Raw genomic sequence first — 24,545 nt, forward strand, 5'->3', positions numbered from 1 at the left:
ACTGACATCGGATTTTTTAGGCTTTTTTCATTTGGTTTGTTGGTTTTTGTTTTTGTGTGTTGGTTTGTTCCAGCATCTTTGCTCATTGACTCAATGACCTTGGGGAAGTTTCTTAACTCCAATGAGATTCATGTGTAAAATGGGGATAATAATATTTACCCCAAATGTTATTTGGAACATTCAGTGACCACATGTAAAGTGCCTTGCATTGCTTACACAATAAGCACTGGATACGTGGAAGATACTGTTGTTATCGTTTATATCCTACCCATACCACACTACTCTCTCCAAAAGTAGAAACCAAAAATATTTCTGAATGGATAAATGAATGGCCAACTTTTTTTATGAGGCTCATCTCCTCTAAAATATTGTAAGCAGTTCTATTAGACTTCTCTGTTCCTCTTTCTCCCAAGCTGTGAACATGATATGTCTTTATTAAATATTGTGATTTAATATAAAAATCCCCCATTAGCCACTTGGAAATTTGAATTTACCTCTAAGAAAATGCAGCTATCACAAAACTATTTCCAAATCCTATTTTGAGCTTTTAAAGTTGAAAACAATATAATTTTATTAAAATTGCTTCTTTAAAGAAGAAATTTGCAAATCAGAATTTATTTGGCCCACCACATCTATTATACAGCTACATAATAGTAAATTGACAACATAGAAATGGCTAATGGCAAAGATAAATTAGGCTATTAAAATGTAAAAAGTGGCTGGGTGTGGTGGCTCACACCTGTAATCCTAGCACTTTGGGAGGCTAAAGCAGAAAGATCACTTGAGGCCAGGAGTTTGAGGTTGCAGTGAGCTATGATGCACTCTAGCCCAGGCAATAGAGCAACAGAGCAAGGGAAAAAAAAATCAAAAAAGCAGTAACCTCTCAAAAGATGAAAGCTCAATGGAGCATTTAGTAAGTAGAAATGATTGACAATCAATTAGGATAAACTATTTCAATTGACTTGGTTCTCAATAAGTAGTCCATAAAATGTACATGTGACCAAAAATGACCATGACAAACATGTCTACTTATCCACTGCACTCATTGCCACTCACTCTGTGCTGTGTTTTCTGCAGTTCTGCCTACATTCCATGGACTCTGAAAATGCCTCTTAAATTCCTTATGGGAAAAAGGCCCTTGAATTTTATCTTCTTTAATATTAATTTATATGTAATGTTATATAAATTGATTTAATATAATAATTACATTATATATAATAATTACATATTGACATAAATAATATATAATAAATATATCACAATAATATATACCAATAATTTGAAAATAATTTAATATATAAATTCCATATTTTCACAATAAAGGCAATATAGTTATATTAGAAAATATTTTGGAAGTAGTGAAATTAGCACCATATGACCAAAATTTTAGGTTATTTGTAGTCCTTTATCATATATGATTCATTAATTTATTAATTCAGCATATGCATTGATCACAATCATCATGCTAAAATTTTGGAAGAACAAAATAGACTTCATCCCTTTGCCCATAGGTCTGTGTAGGATGGAAGACACACAGTATATAGACAATCACAGGGTCCCTCAGCTAATCAAACAATTAACATGAATAGTAGTAAGTGTTACAAAGGAAAAGAGCAGAGTTTTATGAGGAAATAAAACTAAAGAGAGGGTCAAGCGAAGGCTTTTCTAAGCAAGTCTCATTTAAGCAGAGCCCCAAAGGATAAGTAAGAATCAGATCAAAAGTGAGAGAAATTGCATGTATGGTGACCCTTGTTTCTTCCAAACCATGGAACCTCTGCCTTGGTTTCCTCACATATTATTTTATACATGGTGAAACCAATGGTATCTACTCCTTAGGATCAATGTGAGGATTATATGACATGTCACATGCTTAGTACAATGTTTGCCACTCATTAAATATTAGCCATGTTATTATTATTGTTGAATGTCATTATTACTAGCAATTTTATACTAAATGCATGAAATGCCACTGAAAACAAGGTGAGTGGGTTTAATCAAGGGAATGAATGAAGAACTGTGAAAGGTCTGAGATTTTTACCTTGCTTGCAAGCTAACAAGTTAGCCTGCCACACTGTCATGGACACTGACAGAAGATTCAAGACTCTAGAGCAGAGACTATTACTCATAATATTATAATAGCTATAGCCAGAGTTTCAGCATTTCATCAGTTCCCCGAGGCCCAGTTCCAACAGGGCAACACAAAGAGTGCCAAGTGATGCCTGTACATGCAGTGGGTTGCATTACAGGAAAGGGACCCCGAGCCTAGGAACCTGAATCTTTTATGATGAGCAGTGAGCCTGGTTGGCCTTTGCTGTGGAGAAAGACATTATCTTTATTATGCTGGAGAGTAAACAAACCTTCTTTGCTCCAGAGAGAGACACTGTCTCTATCTTTCAAGGCTGTACACTATACAAATATCCTTGAATCAGTAGTCCAGAACAAAGGCTTCTGCTAGCAAGATGTGCAGAAATGCAAGAGACTCATAGGAAACTGTCTCCCAAGGATTATATGATCAAATCTGATTTTTTGACAAGATCATTCTGGAAGCTGTTGAACTCATACATACAATTTTACAGTTTTTTACTTCATTTTCTACATCATAAACATTCTTTTCAAACTTCCACATTGTAGTTACAACACTACTTTTTGATGATTGTACAATGCAATAGTCCTTCACCATCCATGGTTTCACTTTACACAGTCTCAGTTACATGCTGTCAACCACAGTCCAAAAATATTAAATGGGAAATTCCAGAAATAAACAATTCAGAAGTTTTAAATTGCATGTCATTCTAAGTAGCATGATAAAATCCTGTGTGTCCCACCTGGGACCTGAATCCTCCCTTCATCCAGTGTATCCACACAGTATATGCTATCTGCCTATTAGTCACTTAGTAGCCTTCTCAGTTATGAGATCAACTGTCCGTGGTATTGCAGTGTTTGTTCAAGTAACCCTTACTTTACTTAATAATGGCCTCAATGCACAAGAGTAGTGATGCTGGCATATTAATTGTTCTATTTTATTATTATTGTTACTAATCTCTTACTGAGCCTAATCTATAAATTAAACTTTATCATAGGTGTGCATAGGAAAAAAGCATAGTATATATGGGGTTTGGTACTATCCTCAGTTTTAGGCATCTGCTGGGGGTCTTGCAATGTATCCACCATGGATAAGGGGGAACTAATATATATCAATAATATGATCCATAATAATTTATTTAGCTATTCTATTACAGGAGGTTTATTTTCTTCTGATTTTTGGAAATTATTAAAGAACATTTAGTTTAAGATGTGAAGTGTTTGAAAATGTAAAACAGCTACATTCTTTGCTGAATTAACAGCATAGATGACTTAGGACGTGTGAGAAAACTAAATGCTGATGTTGCCAATTTGCCTAAGCCTCCAGTTTCCAATAAGGGGTGGTGCTAATAATGGAACATCTTCAGCCTGTTTGCAAAGGTTTACAATCTATTTCAATAAAATCCTCAATATATACATAAAATAGATTTTACTTCTACCAGAAACATTTCCTGAGGCTGAGAATCAATGAATATTATATACAAAATCATAAGAACTTCCTTCGGTGAAATTCTTAACCCAGAGAAGAGGTCAGGAACAACAGAGTATTACATCAGATGAAGCTTTGTGCAGCTCTGCCTCCAAACACTCCCCACATAAAATAAACTGAATGGGTTTTTTTCCTACTCATTCCAAAACTCAGTTTTTAGATTGGGTATTCATATTTTTTAACTATTAGAAAGTAATGTTCATATTTTTAATTCTTTTTTTTTATTTCAGCTTATTATGGGGGTACAAAAGTTTAGGTTATGTATATTGCCTATCCCCCCCCACCCCACCCCCGAGTCAGAGCTTCAAGCGTGTCCATTCCCCAGACAGTGAGCATCGTACTCATTACGTAGGTATACACTCGTTCCCTCCCATATTTTTAATTCTTATATTAGAACGTTTACTATATAGCAAAGCTAGATAATCAGATTTAAAGCTCTTGTTTACTTCTGAAGAATGAATGAATTGCCCATGTTCATAAAATTAAATCAATTCCTGTTATTTAGCATCTTCCATGTTAAAGGAGGTGTAGTTGAAACTATGAAGAATAAGGAGCTGATGACACATTTCCCATCCAGAAATAGCTTTCATTAGAGTGGGTGAAGTAGAGATGTGATTTGTTTATGTGAAAGTGCTAGGATCATGGTAACAACTGCAATGGAAATTAAAAATGCACATGAATCATCCTTCTGGGAGGGCAAGAAGAAGTCTCACAGAAGATGAGCATCTGAGCCACCATCTGAGGAACATCACAGCTCATATTGTCCATTACCTGTGAGGAGCTTTAAGGCCTTCTTCAACATCTCCTCCAGTCTTCAGATGCTCCTTTCTTATCCTCAGGGGCAGGAAACTCAATCTCTTCACACAGTCCAATCTGCCTCCCAATAATCCCAGGGATTAGGAAAGGCTTCTAGGAAAGGCCTGGCAGGAGAAGAGAGCTCAGCAGGAAGCTGAGGGGTAGGAGAAGGCAGAGCAGGCAGTCAGGCTGGCCGAGAAGCTGAGTCAGAGATCCCTGGACCCCAGATCAAGGAGCTTACTGACGAAGAAGGAAGCAAAGAGGCTGCGGCCTCTGACCAGAAAAACGGTGCAAAGAATTGTAAAGCCCGGTTCAAGAGTGGCAGCCTTGGCTCATCAGGGAAGCAGGAGACTGAGGAGGATCAAAAGGAGGAAGACAAGAAGGACAAAAGAAAACTGTAGCCCAACATGCCCAATTACTGCTGGACCCAGACCCTGTCAGAGCTGGACATGGCCGTGCCCTTCTGCCTGAACTTCTGGCTGAAAGGGAAGGAGAAGGTGGTGGACATCCAGCTGTGGTACCTCCAGATGGGGCTCAAGCAGCAGCTGGCGAGCATTGTTGGGGGGGTTTACACCCAAGTGTAGGTGGAGGAGAACTCGTGGTTCACTGAGGTGACTGCATCTGGAGAAGATCAATAAGATGGAGTGGTGGAGCCAAGTGACCCTGAGATCAATACCAGGAAGATTAACACCTGAGAACACCAAGCCATCGGACTGGGATAGGGAGGCCCCCAGCATGGTAGAAAAGGTGATGTATGAAAAGAAACAGAAGTTGGTGGGGCTGCCTACCTTGGACCAACAGAAGAATCAGGAGATTCTGAAGAGGTTCACGGATCAGCATCTGGAAATGGATTTTTCCAAGACCAAATTCAACAATCACCTGTGTTTGCCTTCCTGAATTCTTGAGGCTGAGCCTCCAGCCATCGAACCTTCTTTCCCTCCCTCCCCTGGGACTGGGAGGCCTCGGGGGTGGGGCAAGCATGGGATTAGCCCAGGCACAAAGGTGCTAGGGCATCAGGAGAAGGGTTCGGGCCTTGGGGCTCCTGTCCTCCCCAGTTGGCCTACTGTTACACATTAAAGCTATTTAACCAGCTTAATAATAATAATAGACTGTAACTATCTCCTCCCCTGTTCTTGATGCTACCTTTGTTAATGTGGCAGTTTTGATTCATGTCACAGTCTTGATTCATTACAAGCCTGTTGTCAAATGAATCCTCCAACTCTTATTTTCCAGTGAAGGCTGGTAATTTGAAGTGGATGCTACAGAATGAAGTTAATACCTATGGCAAGAAATGGGAGATAGGAGGAGGATATTTCAAGGTGACGGGAATCATTTGAGAAAGGGTCAGTAGCCCAGGGTGAATATATCATAGACTATGCAGAGAGGGACATGGGGCTAAATGGTAAGCTTTTGCATGACATCATTGAATTCATGTTTTGCAAGATTACTTCGATAGAATCTCAAAGAACGAATTGGAGGAAAACACCTTGAAGGTAGTTAATAATAATGAAAATAATAATAATAATAATAATAATATTTGGCAATTAATTGAATAGAAAAAATGCAAACTGTTTTTCCTCTGCTCTTAAACCACAACAATCAACATAGAAGACCTCTGTGATCAGTTGTATTGGGGTTTTCCCCCAGCAACAAGCAAGCAATCAGTTCTGCAGTGGACACTAGCTGAATGTCCTCCATTCCAATTCAATTCTAACGCTCTTCTACCTGGAGATAGGGTCAGATCCCACCAGTTCTGTCCCTAAGGTTGCTTCCTCCTTCTGATGCCAGCTGCAAGACCCAGGTTGTTTTACTTGTGCTTCTGATCAATTGGCTATAAATCAGGAATCCCACGACCTCCTCCTTGCATTTCATTAATTTGCTACAGTGGCTCACAGAACTCAGGGAAATACTTACCACTCTATCATGAGGATATTATAAAGGATGCATAGGGCAAGGTATGGGAAGGGGCATGGAGCTTCCATACCCTCCCTGTGTGCACCACCCTCCAGGAATCTCTAGGTGTTCAGCTATCCAGAAGCTCTCTGAACCTAGTCCTTTTGAGCCTTTTATGGAGACTTCATTGGATAGGCATGACTGACAATCTTTTAGAAATGTGATTGGACAAAAAGGGTATGATCTAATGCTAATAGACTGAATAGGTAAACCCAGAAAGGACCATCCATATTCTTCTTGGCCTCTCTGTGCAGCATTCCTTCTTCCAGGGTATGGGGCAGGAGCACTTCTGAAATAGGTGTTTTATGACCTACAATCAGACAAGGTAAGTCAGAGAATTTCTTTATGGCCAGCTCCCAGACAGAAAGATGAGGGAAGATTAGAGTATATTTTTGGTTTCCACTGCCTAGCTTGGGGAAAAATAACAAGTACTTTTGTAATTATGAGCCAGGAACCTTAGACAAAAGCTAATATATATACATATATATCATAATATCATACTAGTATATTCTGTATAATGTATCCTATATATATTGCATTTCACATCACAAAAAAAAAACTATGAAGACTTATTGTTCCCATTTTATGGATGAGGGCATTGAGGCTTAGTTAAATGGACTTGCCAAGGTAACCCAGCTATTTGGTGGTTCAGCCTGGTTCAATTCCAGGTCTTCTGACTTTGTCTTTGCTATACTATGGCAATAGCAAGGGTACTGTGAGATGGATATCAAGGTGAAATTGTTCTGGAGGTAGAACCAATATCATTTTACCAACTCAGGAAATGAGGGAGAGGGAGGAATCCAGCATGACTGAGCTTCTCAGCCTGAGAGACCAGGAGGGTAGGATGGTGATCTGAGACAGAGATCTGAGTGCACTAAACAGCACCAGAACAGCCCCTTTTTAGGAAGTGAGACTGGTGACTCTACCCAGGAGTACTAAGTTATTGAGAAAGTCTTAGGCATAATGGGTATGCCCTTGCTGACCAATTTCCTTGGCCCAGAGTCAGTCATGTGTTCAAAGATGATTACCTTTAGCACTACTATATCAAGTGATTTAACTTAAAAATATCCTCATTCATTGTATATAAAAAATACTCCACTCAGTGTATAAATTCAACCATCTGACAATTGATAATGGGAGCTTCGCTATTTAATTCTCCCCTATCTGAACAGAAATAGTCTTTCATATATTTATGAGACTTGGTAAGGTTGTTAAAATAGAAATTTAAACAATATTCTCCATATTATGCTATAGCCATATTTCTTCTGAATTATACCGGGCTATAAAAAGAAGTAGGCAAGTGCAGTTTGATGAAATAGCAAAATTGATAGGACCTTGTTGTTAGTCTATAAATATTTGAAAAGCGTTAGCATCTCAGGGAAAGGGAAGATTTATTTGGCTAAGGTAGAAGTGGATAAGTTGTGTTACAAGTATGCAGAAGCAATTGGAAAAAATTAGACAGGACAAAAGTTAAGTTGATTATTGGGAAAAATACTCTTGCCTTACATAATTTATAATTATGATTTATCCAAAAGTTTAAGCACATATTTCCATTATTTGTTTTCATTCACAGAGGGTACTTGTATATGCAAATTCAGAGGCAGTCAGTCATTATTCAACCACTGACAGTTCTCAAGGCCCTTTGTGTAGGCAACATGTACAGTAGGCAAAAACACAGGGTTTGAACTTTAACAGACCAGAGGAGAAGCCTATCTCTTACTAGTTTTTGTGGATGGAAACAAAGCATTTTACCTGTCCGAGCCTCAGTTTCTTCATCTGCAAAATGGGGATGAAATAACATTAAGGGGATTGAATAAGGTTAATATTTATGAAACAATTAGCAAAATGTCTTAGACATAGTGAGTTTTAAATAAATAATAGATATTTTCATTATTATTTTGTTTTTCATCCCTTGCAATTCTCACCATGACAATGTAAGCTGAATGAGGATGGGTTTTTTGTTTGTTTTTGTTTTTCATTTTACTCACTGCTTTATCTCTAGGTTCTAAAGAGTACTTGGCACATATTAGGCATGTAGTAAATATTTGTGGAATAAATCAATGGGTGAATGATTTGATCAATAATTTGGTCTCCACTTTGTCCAGGCTGGTCTTAGAGACAAGTTACTCTTTTGCCCTACACAATGACAAGTAGTATTTTAGGCCTGGTGCAGTTACTCACGTCTGTAATCCCAGCACTTGAGGATGCTGAGTGGGAGGATCACTTGAGGCCAGGAGTTTGAGACCAGCCTGGACAACAAATGAGACTCTATCTCTACAAAAAATAAAAAAAAAAAATTAGTTGGGTGCAGTGGTGTGGGAAGCCCAGCCTGGGCAATAGAGCAAGACTCTGTTTCAAAAAAGAAAGAAAAAAAAGCAGGTTGAAAGTAAAAGGATAAAGATATTAATACTATACAAACATAACCATAAGAAAGCTTAAGTAATACCAAAGAACAAAGAGAGACATTTGACATCAGGAAAGTGTCACAATTATATCTGTACAAGGCCTTTGGAACCAGACTGATCAGGGTTTGAATCCTGTCTCTTAAATAAACTTGCCTTGGGCAAACAAAAAAAAAAAAAGAAAGAAAAAGAAAAAGAATACTTGTTTAACCAAAGCAAATATGACTGGTCCATCTTTCACAAAATCAACTTAAAAATGACCTTTGACCATAATCACAGTGAACAGATTAGGGTTCTGTAATTTCATGCCTGGCTGCATCGATGACTTTCCACCTTGTTTAAGCAGAACAACTATGAACAGAAATAAACCCTCTAATGCCCTGCCATGGCTGATTGCCTAAATCTTTTATCTCTATAACTTTTATGGTTGCTATTTCAACTAGATAGCTCCAATAAGACACAAGTTTATTGGAGCAGAGCAGAATCCATTTATTGTTGTTTTCATGTATTATATTTCTCCACATATTTTCTTCCAAAATGAAGATCCACTACGATGTTCTCAGGTGTCCATTGATGGATTCCTCCCTTATTTGTCCTTTTTCATGAATTTGAGAAGATCTGATAGAGAGTATATATTAATTTTCCCCCTTTTTTGTGTTTTCTACATAGAGGATCCCTGGTATATTTATTTGGCTTCATTAAATGTAATCACAAATGGTTTTGCTTGACGAAAGTGAATATCTTTGCTAGGGAACTCAGTGGAAATGGCATTACAAGCATCCCAATGTTGAGTTCAACAGGCAGGAACTGTGCTAGACATGAGGGGGTACAGTGGTTAATGTGTCATGGTTGCTTCCTTCAGGGAGCTCACAGCGTAGCTAGGGAAACAGCCATTTTTAAAATAGTGCTTTACTATGGTGTGGGAAATGCCTTGATAAAGGTACACCTGGGTGTTGTGGAAACAAAGCTTAGAGGTTAGAAAAGGTTTCCTGGATTTGAGTATGTATGAGATCTGTCCTGAAGACAAGGCAAAGCGCAGTAGCAGGGACTGTAGCTCTTGAAATCCTCTTAGTGCTTCCTTTGGAGTTTTGTCTAATTATCAAGTGTCATGTTTAAGGGCCCTGTATGAAGAAAATGGCTGAGGTTTTCTCAAAATAAAAGATGTTTGGAAATGGCTCTATTTCTAAAACTGCTGTGTTTAAAAAAAAAAAAAAAAAACCAGACAGTGGTTCTTAGTAGTATGTTTCCTAATATAGGTGTATGTGCATTATTTATAACTTGTCTTATTCCTATTATACTTATTCCTAAAATGATCCTGTTGGAGGATTTAGAAATTTGAAGCTACCATACTAAAAATTCAAATGAATTTTGTTCTTTTTTATGGCTGAAAAATATTCCATTGTGTTATTTGCAACATGAACGGAAAGGGAGTTCTTTACATTACATGAAATAAGCCAGGCACAGAAAGATAAATCTTATATGTTCTAACTCATATGCAGGAGCTAAGTGGATCTCATGGAGGTAGAGAGTAGAATGGTGATTACCAGAAGCTGGGATGGGAAAGAAGGGGGCAGGAGGATGAAGTGAAATTTGATAAGAGGTCCAAAAATACAGTTTGATAGAATAAGTTTTAGTATTCAGTAGTATAGCAGGGAAGTTATAGCTAACAATAATTTATTGTGTATTTTAAAATAGCTAGATGATTTGTAATGTTCCCAACACAAAGAAAAGGTAAATGTTTGAGGTGATGGGTAGCCCAGTTACCGTGATTTGATCATTACACCTTGTATACAGGTATCAAAATATATCACATGTACTCCAAAAATATGTTCAGCTATTATATATCAATTAAAAAATTAAAAATTTAAAGGGAAAGTTTTCTCAAAAATTTAAGACAAATATGCAAAATCTTTTAAAAACTGTCATTTCCCATTTTTTTCTTGGAGCTCTGTAAACTTGTATGCTAGGGAGAGATCTCTGTTATAGTAGTGGTCAGTCACTTTTGCTTGTCTTTCTTTCTTTATTTATTTATTTTTTGTTAGTTTATCACTTAGCTATCTCTGTCTATAAACTATAGGATTCTTACTAACAGGGACTGAGCTTGCTTCCTATTTGTATCTTTCATGGTACCTAGCACAGTGCTGACTTTTAGTAGATACAGAAATGTCCTATGACAGAATTTGGGATATAACAAGTGAGCAAGAAGGTGAATAATTTAGTAAATATGAAGTAGTGGATTAGGTAAAGTGAATTGTGGAATATCTTGGTTGTGCCTGGTGCATATGTGGTTCTCAGTATATATTAGTTAAATGAGTATGAGGATGAATGAGAATATGCCTTGATAAAATTTGGAGGTGGGTGAAAGGATTTGGAGCATTTACAAACCAATGGCATGCTCAGTATAAGATGTAACATGAAGTTGGGAAACATGGTAATCTCCAACATGGTGTTTGACTGTATGGTCCTTCTGAAATGAAGTCAACACATTGTTCTTAAGTATTTGGAAGAACCAGGGCAGAGACACAGAAGCAAAGTAGCGTAATCACGTGATTGGCTATAGCTAAGGCTTCTGCCTTAGTTGGTAGTTGTGTGATGAGGCATTTGCCTTATTTGGGCATATTGTGATGAGTTGGCAGCCTATAATTAACTGAACCTTGGCTGCTGTGATTGGCTGAGACTTAGCTATTTGTAACAAGAATATACTCTTAAGTTAGGTTTTCAGTTATAAAAAACTGAGCTATATAAAAATACTGAGCTAAGTTGTAGTTTCCTAAATGGAGAATCAAGGTACAGAGGCAGCCTTAGGCCAAATTTAATTTAATTTAACACCTATATGACCAGCCCTCTATAGAAATCTTACATCATGCACATTATCAAGCCTTTTCACAGCCACAAAGTTTTAAAAAGGAAGTTTGCTTTGTATTGGAAAATTAATCCCAGGGGAAATAAAGAACTTATTTAAATGAAAAGGGTTTGTTGCTAGTGCTTAGTTTCACTTCACTGGATCAAATCTTGGGTGCTAACAAGCTTTCCTGGCTGGGAACATTTCACAGGTATTGTCACAATTCATAACTAGGGGGAACAGACTGTGTCGTAGGTGACTCTACTGGGATAGGACCCTTGTAAGCTTGCACCTGGTTTCCCCATGTACCGTTTCCCTTCGTTGATCTTGCTCTGTATCTTTTTGCTGTAATAAACTTTAGATATGAAAAAAAAAAGAACCAAGGCAGGGAAAAAAATGGATTCTAAGAAAACATTACTTCAGCAAGATACAGCATGCATTAAGTGATATTAAATGTATGACCTTTGATTTGAATCATAGAATTAAGTTTTTCCTTTGAGTAGAGACTACAAAGGAAAAACTTTGCTAAATTTTGTGATGAATATTTTATAAAGAAAGGTACATTTAGCTACAATTTCTCATTTTTCCTATGTATGGTAACTTTTGAGACACCCTGTATGTGTGTGTGTGTGTGTGTGTGTGTGTATCTTGCCCTATTCATGGAAGTGATACTCTGAAAGGGAAAAGAAGTCAGTTAACACAAAAATGAACCACTAAACAGAAAATTTCAGTGAATAACAGGTGATATGGTGTAATGTAAGGGGCTGTATAATACCTAGGATAGGAATGGAGCACCCTTAGCTGGAAGACCAGGGAAGGCCTCGGGGAGGTAGCCTTTCAGTTGAGACCCACATGAGAAGAAGGTATCCGGGAGAAGACCTAGAGGAAAACAAGCAGTTAATGCCGATGCCCTCAGAGGGACTAGCGAGAGTATCTAAGAGTAGGAAGAAGGCCAGCGTGGCTAGGTCTTGGGGAGTGGTGGGCAGGGTGGTGAGCAAGGAGGACCAAAAGGCAGACAGTGGCTAGGGGACTCTACAGTTCTCGAAGGGACTATGAATTTTATTCTAACTGCAACGGAAAAGTCATTGAGAGGTACTCTGTAAGGGGGAGCAAGCATTACCTGATTTCATGCTTTAAAGCAGTCTCCTCACAGGCCACTGTGAGAAGTGATTGCAGGACGGGAGAAAAACCAGTTGGGAGGCTGTTGCTAAGAGGTGTTGTTTCCATTAAGGTGGTAGCTCTAGAGAGGTGGGGTCTATTTTTGTGGTAGAAGCAAAAGAACTTGTTAATGAATTGGGCATGGAGTATGACTGAAAGTGAAGAATCATTGAGAATGCCCAAATCTGGGGACTGAACAACTGGGTGGGTGGTGCCATGTTTATAGAAAGGAAGACTGGAGGCCAAACTGACCTGGGAAGCAATGAGTTGAAATGATCACATGATTGTCCTTTTCCCCAGGTTAGATTCTAATGCTTTAAGATCATAGTTTTTGTTTTAGCCTTTATTATTTCCTTCCTTCCATCAGGCATATTATCAAGACTTTCAGAGCCACAGAGGTTTAAAAAAGAAGTTGCTTTGTGTTGGAAATTAATCCCAGGGGAAATAAAGAACTTATTTAAATGGAAAGGATTTGTTGCTAGTACTTAGTTTCACTTCACTGAATCAAATTAAAAATCTTAGAAAGAATTTCACTTTATCATGTTGGATTTTTATTTCCAGATTTTCTTTTCTTCTCTTCAATACTAGAGCTCTGGTCTCAAGTGGAAGCTTAGTTGAACAAATGACCACGTGGCTACTTTGAACCTATCAACTGAAGGAGAATACCAGAGAAGAAGACAGTTCTTATGTTAGCAGTATGAATAGTGAAGGGGCCTTTTATTCTTGTTACCTCTTAGTATGATGATGGTGATGACTCTGCAGTGACCATTGTAAGGAAGATTCAGACTATAGTTGTCAAGTGAAACATCTCCCCTTTCATTATATAGCTAAGGTTTTTTCCATGAGACTTATATAGATAGATAGATAGATGATAGATAGGTAGATAGATAGACAGACAGACAGACTAATGGATTCTACTAAGCCAAACAGTCCACATTTGTTTGGATGTTCCAGCTCTCTGCATGAAAAATCAATAAGGAAAATAAATTGTAGAATAAAAGCAGTTCTTCATAGAAAATAGAACCCATCAAAATGATAAGAGGCAAAGTCTCCTTTTTTTTTTTTTTTTTTTTTTGCCTTGGCAACTACACTGGTTTGCCAAGGGAAAGGTAATTAATCCCTTTACTCTACAGAAAGTTCTGTGAGGACTCTTCCTTGGAAATGCTAGGACAGAAAGCCTTGGAATTCAGACCAGTCTTCTTCAGAGCTGCTTCCCCTTAGAGCTCCTGGGCTGTATCTAACCCCTCTTCAGCTATTTTATAAACCTGGGGATCATAGATGTCTCTTTCTAAATTATAAATGTGCCTATGTTTTAATTTGGCTTAAGATTGTTCATGGCCTCTTATTTGCCTGTAAGAATGTAATTCAAGCTCCAATTACAAGTTTTCCCTGTTTCATATTTAAGCTCTTTAAGATTTTTAACAACTGCTGACCAAATTCTCCTTGAAACTCTCTCTCTACTCCTATTCTTGGCTGACATTACCTTCTGTTCTTTTGGTTTTCTTCCTACCTCTCCACTCATTGCTTCTTAGTTTTTTTTTCCCCATGTTTGTCTTCCTCTATTCATCCTATACTGTTGGCTATTGCTAAGTATCCATTCTCATCTTTCAGTTCTTTTCATCACAATCTTACTAGGAATAATACTCTTGGCTTCGAATGTACCTATATAATGTTGACTCCAAAATGTGCCTTTTTAGACCAGAACTGTCTACTGAGATTTGATTTCTATATCCATATTATGAAATATATCTGCCTTAATGTCACACACATTCCCCTAAACTCACCATATATAATACTTAAATAATATTTCCCCCAAATACATTATTATTCTCATACTGCTTTCTCAATATAGAGTGATACCATAGACCCAGTCACCCCAAAGAGACACATGAAAATTGTGCTAGATTTGTTACCCACCACATGTAATTGTCAAATCCTGTATATTCTATTGTTAGCTCTAGCCGTATTTTCCTTCCTTAGGTCCATTGGTTATTTCAGGTTCAGGTCAGTAGTTACAAATCCCTATGACCTAATCACCCTCCCTCTCTGGATAGCAATTTCGATTGACTATTTCTCATGCTTCACACTTTAGAAAATTTCTTTTACATTTGTTGCTTTATTTTCCCCCTCAGGGCAATCTGTGAGAAGGCACTATTATCAACATTGTATGATGACAAGACCAGAGATGAGAGTGTTTAGTTTTTGAGATTTTCAGGTACCTAAGTAACAAAGGTGGAAAATCCCTAACCCAAGGTCATTGATTCCCAAGCCCACGGTCCTTCCCCATCACAGTGCTGTCCCCTATCTAACACCCAGTAAATAAGATGGTCAGGAAAGTGACAATTGTCAGCATTTAAAATGAAGGAAAAATCAAAACAAGGAAAGTGACATGATATCTGAGGCCACTGAGCTCATTATGAACACAGGGAGAAAACCCAGATTTCTGACTTCTAGACCTCTGCTTTTTTTTCCACATAACTCTACTCTTCAGATGTTGTCAAAGAATGAGAACCAGAGTATGTTATCCTGAAAAATTTGTATCCTGTGTGAAAGGAAGAGATATAAAAGGCCATATCAATTAAATGCCTAAAATTCCAGTTGATATACAAAAAAAAAATCTTCCCATTTCAAATTCTCTAATTTTTGGTGCCTTCTGAAATACTTCTCTATATTTTTATGTAAAATTCCTAACTAAAATCTGCTTTCCTTTTTGAAGTAGCTGCATTTATGGAAAGAGCTGATACTTGATTTAAGCTATTATAAATTCAGTTTTTTACTTTCCTTGTGAAAAATAGTCTGTGTGGAAAGGGACTTTTTGATACATGTTCATGCATTGCTAGGTACCTTATTACTTTCTGAGATACAGCTAGTATACTACAAAAGCTAAGAAGAAGGATGTACAGCCAGCCATCTAAAACAAAATAAGTAAAGGCAAGAATATGCCTGCTGTATTAAAACACTACATTTTGCTCCTGATGTTTCAGACTGAGACCAGTCATAACCCATGTGGGTCAGTCCACAGGGCAAAATGCTGAGATTTCTCATTATTGCTTTAAGCAAAGAGTTTGCCCTGGAGGGCAGATCAACATTTGACATGTACCCTCAGAGTCTTCCAACTACCTAACAGTGAGAAGGAGGAATTTTAGAATGACCAATGTTTGGGCTACTATGTTTATCATTTAACTGTTGTCACAGAGAAGAATATGAAAAGGTCACAGTGGCATAGAATGAAGAAAACCATGGGCTAGGAATTGGATTTGTGTTCTGATCTTACCTTAAGCACATTCTGGTTATGTACGTTAACCTTTCTAGGTCTCCTTTGTAAGGAGACCCTAGATCTCTCACGATATTCTTCAATGATGAAGAAAGAACTAGTATCTGGATGATAATCCTGTTAGGACATTCATACAAAAGAACTTCTCTTAACCTGCACAACCAAAAACAGTCATTGATTTGTTAGTCAAAAGGTTGAATTTAAATATCATTTAGAAGAAAAGATACGTGTATGTCTTATTTCACCTTAACTTTTAAAAATAAAATCAATGGTTTATTGTTATTTTAAAAAATAGTATTTCCCCCAGTAAGGCCCCTTCAGTTTTTTTTTTTTGTTTGAGTCACCATGTCATTGCTAACTGTTAACTGAAGCTGTTCAACATAAAGTAAAACCACATTTCTAGCATCTTTGGCATAAAAAATTCAGGGCCCTGAATTTGATCCTATATTTTTCTTCATATTTATATCCATTTGTCACAGCATGTATAATTTATTCATTGCCCACAATTTCAATTTTATTGTTTTGTTTTGTTTTGTTTTGTTTTAGAGACAGGGTCTCACTCTGTTGCCTGGGTAGAATGCAGTGGTGTCATCATAGCTCACTGCAACCTCAAACTCCTGGGCTCAAGGGATCCTCCTGCCTCAGCTTCCCAAGTAGCTGGGACTACAGGCACATGCCACCATGCCCAGCTAATATTTCTATTTTTAGTAGAGATGGGGTCTCACTCTTGTTCAGGCTGGTCTCAAACTCCTGAGCTCAAACAATCCTCCTACCTCAGCCTCCCAAAGTACTAGGATTAGAGGCATGAGCCACCACACCTGGCCCACAGCTTCAATTTTAAACAAATCACAGTCATTAGTCCAGTGTTACATGTTGTCTTTCTATAAGTCATCAGAACTTTTAATTTGTCTGAGATCAATTAACACATTGTGTTCTTCATCATTTATTTATGTGTGAGGGTCAAGATTTTTTTCTAGCATTGTCAACCTCTGGCCACAATTTTTATGTTGTTATTTTCCAACATCTAAACTATCCATTAATTGCTTTAAGATATTTGGCATACAAATTGATTTGTAAGACAGAAACCTGGGGACTGTTTTTTCTGAAGTTCTACTTCATTTTTCTTACATTAAGCATACCCTTAATCCATTGTTCATACTTTCCACTTTGGATTTCTTCAAATTTGGGAGAGAATCAAAAGTGAACTAAGTGAAACATTCTCTTTATTATAATTATTTTCTGATCTTGTCTCTCTCATACCTAATTTGATAGCAATGTTTTTAACTACATACTATTTTTGAGCCTTTCTTGATTAGTAAACATACTCTTGAAAGAAACAAGTCTTCTTTACATATTCATATTTCATTTTATAATATTTAATTAAATTATGCAATTATAAAAACAAGTACAATGGAAATAAACAGATTTAAGAACAATTACAGCTGATTCCTAATAAGCATACAAGTCACCTGGAAGGAATGGAAATTCATGGGACGTAAGCATTGGCTTAATGTGGGCATTGGTCAGCCTGTTATTGATAAGATTGATTAATCTGTTAAAATCATGCTGATTAAGAGAGCTCAACAGTAAACTTGTGGACTACCTATTAAACTGGAGGAAAGTCTGTTATGATTTACCACAATTCATGCTCCTTGTGCCTTATTGTAATCAATGACTTAAATAAAAATGTACAAGTCATCTAATCATATTTGAAGATGATATAAAACTAAATGAAAGAATGAAGATCAGCAATGGCTAACATATCTTAAATGTTCAATAAATAACTTATTGAATTGAATTGTCAATTGAATGTTAGCTTAACAAACTTAAAAACTAGATGAGAATCAATACTATTACATTGTACATGTAATAACTATATTGAGTTCCAAAACTCCAATGGTAAAGTACATGATGGATTTGATTTTGAATCATTTGATGTCAATAATATATAAGAGGTGGGGTTGACCCAAATTTTAAAAGTCCATGTTATCTTGGGCTGCTCTGACAGGAGTGTGGAATCCGGAGGGAGAAAGTCAGCATCTCATGGCACTCTGCCCTGGTCTGAACACATCTGAAACTATGAGTTCATTTCTAGGCTCTTCAGTTTAAACAGAAACCAGAAGAAAAATTTAAGATCATACAGGGAAAGATAACTAAGAATCTTGAAACCATCTAATAAAGAATCAAAAAAGTGTTAGGAATGTTTATTTGTGGGAGTAGAAGATGCAAGGAATATCTGTCATTTAGTGGCTACTGTGAACACGCAGGTATCGCACCAAAAGAAGGAATGACTTTTTAATAACTAGAGCCGTACCACCATAGATCATATCTCCCACATTATGTAAGAAGTACATCAAACTAATCTTGTACAAAACCAAACTTAATTGTATTTTTCTATCCACACCTATACTTTCCTTTCCAACATGTACTTTTTGGCTCTGTTAATAGCACTATGATCCTCTTAGTCAATAATAGAACACTCAATTCATCCTCACCTCCCCCCGTACTAACACCAAAGTCTATCTACTTTTGAAGGCTTGCTTTGAAGTCCTAGAAGAGAGCGTAACTACTCCTGTACCCTGGGAAGAACAAGCCCCTTCAATCTAGGAGAATGTAACTTTCAGAAGGAGAAATACCTACCCAACCAGATCAATAGAATCAGTTCTGGAGATCAAAGTGTCTTCTCCATAATTCCCTGTTATTTTTTACTAGATATTCTCTCTCCAAAAGTGTTAAATGTATCCTCTTTTCTTAATTCCTACTGCATTAGTCAAGTTTAGGTATTTGTTAATTTTCTTCATCACAATGGTTTACTGTTAGTCTCCCAGACTGTAGATTTCCTCTACTTCCTCCCATCGTTCAGAATATTTTCAGGTTTCCCTTTATGGATCTCAGATATCACCATCTTGACCCCCTCACACCCTCACTTAACAACCTTGGAGAGCCCACAATTGCCAGCAGGTTTAAGTCTAGGCCTCTTGGCAAGGTGTTCATTGCCCCTCATTACCCACCCCCATTCAGCTTTCTCACCTTATCTCTGGCCACTCTGCTCTGGCCAAGCCACTTGAGATTCCCAGAGCACACCACATGCTTTTGACCCTCCATGATCTTGGTCATGCTCTTCTAGATTCCCAAAATGTCTTCTTTACTTTCTTTACCTTTTAAAATACTTATACATCCCTCCAACATAGCTTAGATGGTTTGCCAATTGAATATGCCTAGGAATTTTTTGAAAAATGTTATCCTTATGGACATGAGCCAAATGGTTTGTTTGACTTCACCATTTTCTTTATTATCAGGTATTTATTGAGTACAATAATATTAAGGAATTGAAAAGTTATCCCAAGCACTTCACACAATCCCTGGTATATAATAAATGTCCAATTAATATTTATTGGAGGCCGGGTGCGGTGGCTCACGCCTGTAATCCTAGCACTCTGGGAGGCCGAGGCGGGTGGATTGCTCAAGGTCAGGAGTTCGAGACCAGCCTCAGCAAGAGCGAGACCCCATCTCTACTAAAAATAGAAAGAAATTATATGGCCAACTAAAAATCTATATAGAAAAAATTAGCCGGGCATAGTGCCCCATGCCTGTAGTCCCAGCTACTGGGGAGGCTGAGGCAGTAGGATCGCTTAAGCCCAGGAGTCTGAGGTTGCTGTGAGCTAGGCTGACGCCACGGCACTCACTCTAGCCCGGGCAACAAAGCGAGACTCTGTCTCAAAAAAAAAAAAACATTTACTGGACATAACTAGAACTTATAGATGATGATTCATGTTAAAAGTCAACAAAAAAGGAGAAATATGCAACTTCATAGGGGAAGGTGATGATGTGTTTGTATTGAATCTGAGGTAGTGGTTGGATATCCAAGACATACTTTTCTTATTAAGAGCAGTGGCAACTTAATGTATACATTACATTAAGAGAGAAGGAAAGTAGACAGAGAAAGAGAAGAAAAAATATTAAGAGAGATTAAATAAATGATAGATACAGATATGCAAGAGAAAGATGAAGAATTGTATATGACAAGGAGAAATTCAAGCTCCTTAGAAAAGCCAGTGAAGAAACAGCCAATATTGAACATATATATCAGGAGGCATTTTAATGATGGATGTGACTTTATAAGTCACATTAAATAACTTTATTGTTATCAGTTCATTAATAAAGGACAAAGAAAACTTTTTGTGCTTTCCATTAAAACAACATAGTTTTAACATTATAACATATTGGAAAGACCACTTATCCTGTCTCTCATTGCTTCAGAGAAGGAGAAAATTAAAAAGCCATTTATTACCACCAGCTAGGTCCTTTGTGTTCCATGTGTAATAGAACAATTTCAATTTAGATGCTCAAAAACTTTTAATTTAGCACAGAAATAGAAATGCATCTTTCAGCACCATTCAAATGTCATTTCCTTAGGCAACAGCTTGGAGTCTTTCACTTGGAAAATGAGAGAATTCTTGGAAAGGAGACTTGTGCTCTGGCTCAATTTTATTCAATGACAGCATGATTTAGATAGGCAGTGGGGCTGTTACCTCTCTCTGGGTCTTAAAATGTCTCAGTAAGATTTATTTCCACATTCACCTGATTTAGCACTTCAGCCAAGCTACCTAAATACAAAATTGGTGCCACGGGTTTTCTACTACGTGACAGGGACTTCTTGCCCAGCATCAGTGCTGTGGCATGATGCTGAGCCTTCCTCATGCTCATCCTACTCACTCACTAGTCATTGTCACTTAAATCCTCATAAACATCCAGAGCTCACTAATGAGGTGATGTGGATAGGACAGAGAAGTTCCTTCATTAAGGAACTTTATTATGATCTTCATATAAATGATCTGCAGAAGGAACTGACATGGAAGTTGGACATACATGGTGATAATAATGGTGGTATTTTATGCCAAATAAACAAACAAACAAAAAAACTATCAATGTTACTCAGGAGTTCAGCATTTTCTAATAGAATGTGTCAGGTCCTCTCTCTGGACTAGTCACAGAGCTTGGTTTCACCTTCTGTATGACAACATGAGTTGTCTCATAGGAGCAAGCACTTTAGATCTGGCAAACCTGGCTTCTACTCTAGCCACCTGCTAGCTAGGAATTCTAAGGTTTAATTTAATTTCCTTTAGAAATAGTCATAATACCTAATTCTCGAGGTCACAAAGTTTAAAAGAGAGAAGACATAGAGCCTCATAGACAGATGGAATTCAATCCATGGTATTCATTATTTAAAATACATTGATGAGGTGTCTTTTATGTGCCAACTCTGGGCTGACATGTATACCTGAATAAGGCCAACACCTTGCTTTGAAAGCACACAGAAACTTAGTAGGAAAAGCAGGCATGGAAATAAATCTTGGTGATTCTCAGTCCTGGGTGCCGTTATGGTTATGTGGAAAAAATGACATGGCAGCACAGAGCAGTGTCAGCTGTGCTGGAGACATGGGGAGGCCTAACGTGGGATGCCTCACAGGAGAGGTGTTTGATGTGTCTAGAAAAATAATAGGTATAAGGAAGATGGTAGCCATTTGCGGGTAGGGTTTTTGAAGATGAAGAACATTCCAAACACTTAGCTCTCCATTGTTTAAAGCTTTAAGTTTTAACTGTGCTTTCCTCCCTTGGTTCTTTCTACTGAAGTTCTCAGAAATCCATCTGGCCAGCCTCTCTGCCTGAGGAGGTGAAAGAGCCAGACGGTGCCTACCTGTAATTTCTTAGTCACAGTAGCACTATAACACATTGTCTATGTAGCAAATAATATGGAAAGGATAGAACCCGCTTGGTCCCAAAGGGAAGATACTTGCTGTATTTTAAAATACCAGTTATATTAACAATCACCATCAGGTAGCTCCTAACTGGCAGGTACCCCTGCCAGTATTCCCCCTGCAAGTATGGCTTAGACATTGATGCCTCGAAATAACAAAATTCAATTGTGTCCAAAGGTCTTGACTATATTTGTCTTAGTTCACTGTATTTGTATTAGTAGAGTAAAAGCGTGGCTACATTTTGGAAAAGGCTCCATTTGCTCCAAATTTACATGCTAGGGGAAACTGGCTAACTTTGTATGTGTAATATCAAAGGAGTCAAAGTCTCTGAACACTTCATGGTATCATTTGCATTTAAGTGTCACTAAAAGTTTAAAAGGGACATTATTGGGGTAATTTAGGGTATAATAATAAAATAATTAGTTATTAGGCAGTGATAAATAAAGTGAGATTACTGAATATTTCCTTGTTTTAATTATGTGGGCTGGGCTAATGGTGAGGAAGCTATCAGTTACTCATTAATCTCGGTTAGTATCATTGATCTTCACCCAAGAAGAACTGTTGGTACTTTCTACACCAGTGGAAGATAAATGGTAAAGGAATGGATTAGACAGCTTGCACAAAAGAAATACAATTAGCAAATAAGTATACTGAAAAAATGGTCATTCTCACTAATAAACAAAGAAATGCTCATTACAAATCTGAAGTATCATTTTGCATCTATTAAATTATTAGGGTTTTTTTAAAAATGTCAGTGCTAGTAAGACTGTGATGAAACTATAGAGATATACATTTTTAGAGGCAATAAAATGATACAAAGCTTTCAAAAAGTAATATTAATAATATAAATCAAGAGCCTAATAAATGTTTCCATTTTGGGAAATGCATCTAAAGGAAATTGTAGAATAAGAAAAAAGTAACTGCTATTAGCATAACATGTGCATTGCAGCACTGTTTATAATATTAAAACAATAGAAATAACCCAAACTATTCAACCATCAAAGGATGGTTAAATAAATTATATCTTCATAGGAAGTAACATTATATAATACCAAAATAATAATTATGAAGAGTCTATCAGAAATGTTTAAATTATAATGTTAAGAAAGACACAGGAAATGAAATTATAGATGCTTGGCATATATATAAAACTATGTGAAATACATGTGAACATATAGAGTCAGTAGGGTAGAGTGGAAAGTGCACACGCTTAGCAATAAGACAGGTTTTAGTTTGAATTCTGGCTCCACATTTGCAAGTTGTTGATTTTTGACAAGCTATTTAAGTGTATATGATTTTTTTTCATACATATAAAATGGGACTATTCATATCCACCTTCTAGGACTGCTATGAGAATTAAATTAGATAGCTCTGTAAAATCTGAGAGAAGGTAATGGAATTATGGATGAATTTTTTTACTTTCTCTTTTTCCTACTAATTTTATAAGGTTTTATAATGGAAGTATATTTTAATTTTATATTTACCACCAAAGTTATATTATATGCAGAAATATACACTTGTGGCATTGACTATATAACTAACTGAAGTAACCTAAATAATTATTTAATACTAAACATCTCAAAGTACACACTCTGCTAAATCATATGTTTATTTATTTAACAAATACTTACATAGCTTTTACCACGTAACAGCCATTGTTCTAAACACTGTATTCATTGAATCCTTTTAACAACCTTATGAAGAAAGTATAATTACTAATATTACAGATGGGAAACCAACATGCAGAGAGGTTTAAGTAACTTGCCTAAGGCCCCATTGATATACATGGTGGAACCAGGAACTGAACTCAGGCAGTCTGGCTACATGATCCAAGTCCCGAATGCTGTGATATTTTTCAACTGGTCAATCAAAATATATTCATTGAATATTTGTGGTGCTTGGCACTGTGAGGGATACCATGAAACAAAGGACACAAGCCTTAACTTGAAAATGGTATCATTCTCTAGGCTTCAGCTATGGTCTCAAAATTCTGTTCTCTCAACCTTAGTCAAATGTCCTCCATGTCACAACCACATGCTACTCACAGGGAAACATCCCTCTCACCCATAATGACCAAGGCTCTGAATGAAAGTCTCCACAGTCTACAGCTTGGCTCTGTGTGGCAATGTCAGTGTTTTCAAAGTATGTGCTGAGAAATCCTAGAGCTTTGCAAAGGTGCCTCGTGTTCTGCAAACATTTTACTCAGTTTTCTCTTTATACATATCGGTATGTATACATACATTCATATGTACTACATGTATATGTAACTAATATTTCAAATAAAATAACTAACTCATACTACAACCTAAAAATACACATTCGAATACACTTTTGCTGTTGAATTAGTATTGTGCCTTTCTCAGATGAAAGATTTTCCTGCCATCTCTTTCTAATTGAAAAATATTTTGAGACCGCAAGGCAAATTCTAACAAATCTGAAAAATTGTTATAACATGATGGTTAAGAATAATGGGTCTAGAATCAAACAGTCTAGATGCCATTTTGAGCACAGGTATTTACCATGTGACTTTGAGCAAGTTTCTAAACCTCTCTGTACCTCAATTTCCTCATCTGTTAATGGGATGGATGTACCCCACAGAGTTGTGAGAAATAAAAGACAAACATATAAAACACTTAGAAAAGTGACTTGGCCAATATAAGTGCTCAATAAATGTTAGACATTATTATTTTTATTCCAACTACTTATCTACAAAGTCCATCTTTCCTTGTACTTATTTACAAAATCTTGCTTTCTTGCAATCAAAAAAAGTATGGAATTACATTAAATTACA

The 24,545-nt window shown here is 36.9% G+C and overlaps 1 protein-coding gene across 14 annotated transcripts in view; it reads left to right on the forward strand.

Annotated features, from left to right (window-relative positions):
• Positions 1-24,545, forward strand: part of DLG2 (discs large MAGUK scaffold protein 2) — a 1,739,579-nt gene that overhangs the window by 1,353,093 nt on the left and 361,941 nt on the right. The gene's annotated exons all lie outside the window — the stretch shown is intronic.

This window comes from Lemur catta, chromosome 7 (genome assembly GCF_020740605.2).
Source record: "Lemur catta isolate mLemCat1 chromosome 7, mLemCat1.pri, whole genome shotgun sequence".
In the NCBI taxonomy this organism is placed as follows: domain Eukaryota; kingdom Metazoa; phylum Chordata; class Mammalia; order Primates; family Lemuridae; genus Lemur; species Lemur catta.